General features: G+C 44.9%; 1 non-coding gene across 1 annotated transcript; it reads right to left on the bottom strand.

Moving 5' to 3' along the window:
* Positions 1-417: 417 nt before the first annotated feature.
* Positions 418-520, bottom strand: LOC122474117. Its single transcript, XR_006294809.1, has one exon. It is a non-coding gene; the product is annotated as a U6 spliceosomal RNA (small nuclear RNA).
* Positions 521-2,830: the final 2,310 nt, after the last annotated feature.

The raw sequence follows: 2,830 nt of genomic DNA, 5'->3' as shown, positions 1-2,830 counted from the left end.
ATTAAGTTAGTCCAATGTATCAGCTTCTAGAAAGCTGATTGATTTGGGAGGAAATTTAATTTATGAGACCATAGCTTCATCATTTATTGGTGCTATAAATAGTCTATAAATATTTAGAGAAATATACTCAACCTGTCCCACATGTGGCCAGTGAGAGCCAGTTCAACCTTCATACTCTCTCCTTTTGACATGTGGCCATCGTTCTTTGAGTATTTCCTTTTTCTTTACTTTCTGGTACCACTAGATATCCCAGGCTCATCTTTTGACCTATAATTTACGGAATTACAGAAAGTAAATCCATCCATGGTAATTCTTGTTTCGGTACTTTGTTTTCCTGCTGGTGCAGTTAGAAAGCTAGATCACAATGGGATATGCCAAAGGGAATTTATCAGCTACTGGTACCTTTTTTTTGTTTGTTTTAATATGGAACACTCTACAAATTTGCATATCATCCTTGAGCAGAGGCCACGCTAATCTTCTCTGTATCTTTCCAATTTTAGTGTATGTGCTGCTGAAGCAGGCATAGTACTTGTTACCTTTCCAGAAGATAATTTTAGTCAATGTCACTCGGCTTTTTCCTATTTTGCTTCCTAACTTAATTCCCTAATTAGTTCTTTTTAATTTTTTTTTCACATTTATTTATTTTTGAGTGACAGAGAGACAGAGCACAAGCAGGGGAGGGGCAGAGAAAGAGGGGGACACAGAATCTGAAGCAGGCTCCAGGCTCCGAGCTGTCAGCCCAGAGCCTGACGCGGGGCTCAAATCTGTGAACCTGTGAGATCATGACCTGAACTGAAGTCGGACCTGCGCTGGAGCCAGACACTTAACTGACTGAGCCACCTAGGTGTCCCATTCCCTAATTAGTTCTTAATCATTTCTAGCATCTAGGTCATTTTTTAAATCTCCCTGATATTTGAAATGCTTTTTACTGGGGCTCCTGGGTGGCTCAGTCGATTGAACATCTGACTTCTGTTCAGGTCACGATCTTGCGGTTTGTGGGTTGGAGCCCCCATCGGCCTCCCTGCTGTCAGCACGGAACCTGCTTCGGATCCTCTGTCCCCCGCCCCTTTCCCACTCACACACTCTCTCTCTCTCGCAAAAATAAATAAAAAAATAAGAAGAAATAAAATGCTTTTTACTAAAGTATTGGCTAGCACAAAGAAGAAGCACCCGGACTCATGGAAAACAGGAGCGTCTCAGTATTTTGGAATCAGTGAGGAAACGAAAGGCAATCTCAAAAATGAGAAGCAGAAACTTCCTGTTTGGATTGTGGCTGAAGAGCTTGTGTCAGGCCGACTGCCTGCTGAGAACCTGGAAAGCTAGATAAACATAAAAACAACTACCTGAAGTATCAGAGAGCTTTCTGTTTTACTTTTTGTAAGATTAAAAAAAATATGTTTGGGCGCCTGGGTGGCTCAGTTGGTTAGGCGACTGACTTCAGCTCAGGTCACAATCTCACAGTTCGTGAGTTCGAGACCCACGTCGGGCTCTGTGCTGACACCTCGGAGCCTGGAGCCTGCTTCGGATTCTGCGTCTCCCCTCTCTCTACCCCTCCCCTGCTCACGCTCTCTCTGTCTCTCAATAATAAATAAATGTTTAAAAAATTAAAAATATATATGTTTTGTTATTTCAGAGAGAAAGTGCACGCATTCTGGAGAGGAGTAGAGAGACAGGAAGAGAGAATCTTAAGGAGGCAGCACAGAGCCCGACTCAGGGCTCAATCTCATGACCCTGAGGTCATGACCTGAGCTGAAATCAAGAGTCAGTCCCTTAACGGACTGAGTCACGCAGGCCCCCGCATCAGAGAGCTTTCAATGCAGTGGGGAATTTAAGAGGCCAACACCTCACAGAGAAGGGAAGCTTGGACACATTTGCTGACTCTTAGCAGCGCCTGTAAGACTGGGTCTCGGCTCAGAAAGTGGCAATTGGCGGCTGGTAAGCTCCACCGTTTTAGGAGACTCACAGGGCAAGAGGGGGAAACTGGAGTGTAGGACGGACCCACCCAGAACTGCCCTACGAACGTTGGAGGGCTGAACGAGACTCTGACCTCACAGGTACAAAAGTAAAGTTTTCTCTGGAAACAGGTAAGACGGGCCAACACGTTTCTACAATTTTTTTTTTAAATAAACTTCATTTTTATTTTTTTAATTTTTTTTTTTTTTAACATTCATTTTTGAGGGTGAGAGAGACAGAGCATGAGTGAGGGAGGGACAGAGAGAGAGGGAGACACAGAATCCGAAGCAGGCTCCCGGCTCCGAGCTGTCGGCCCAGGACCTGACACGGGGCTGGAACTCATGGGCCTTGAGATCACGACCTGAGCCGACATCAAGAGTCGGACGCTTAACCGACTGAGCCACCCAGGCTCCCCTAAATAAACTTAATTTTTAGAATAGTTTTAGATTTAAAAAAAAAAATTTTTTTTTCAACGTTTATTTATTTTTGGGACAGAGAGAGACAGAGCATGAACGGGGGAGGGACAGAGAGAGAGGGAGACACAGAATCGGAAACAGGCTCCAGGCTCTGAGCCATCAGCCCAGAGCCTGACGCAGGGCTCGAACTCCCGGACCGCGAGATCGTGACCTGGCTGAAGTCGGACGCTTAACCGACTGCGCCACCCAGGCGCCCCTAGAATAGTTTTAGATTTATATTGAGAAAATAGTACTGAGAGTTCCCTGTCTGTACCACAAACCAGTTTCCCCTCCTATTAATATCTTACGTTAGTATGGTACGTTCGTCACAACGAATGACCCAGTAGTGATGCATTATCGTTATTATTATTTTAAGTAGGCTTCATGCCCAATGTGGAGCCCAATGAGGGCTCGAATCCACG

This window comes from Prionailurus bengalensis, chromosome B4 (assembly GCF_016509475.1).
Source record: "Prionailurus bengalensis isolate Pbe53 chromosome B4, Fcat_Pben_1.1_paternal_pri, whole genome shotgun sequence".
Classification (NCBI taxonomy): Eukaryota; Metazoa; Chordata; class Mammalia; order Carnivora; family Felidae; genus Prionailurus; species Prionailurus bengalensis.
Note: the sequence above shows the minus strand (reverse complement) of the source record. Positions and strands in the feature narration are given on the sequence as shown.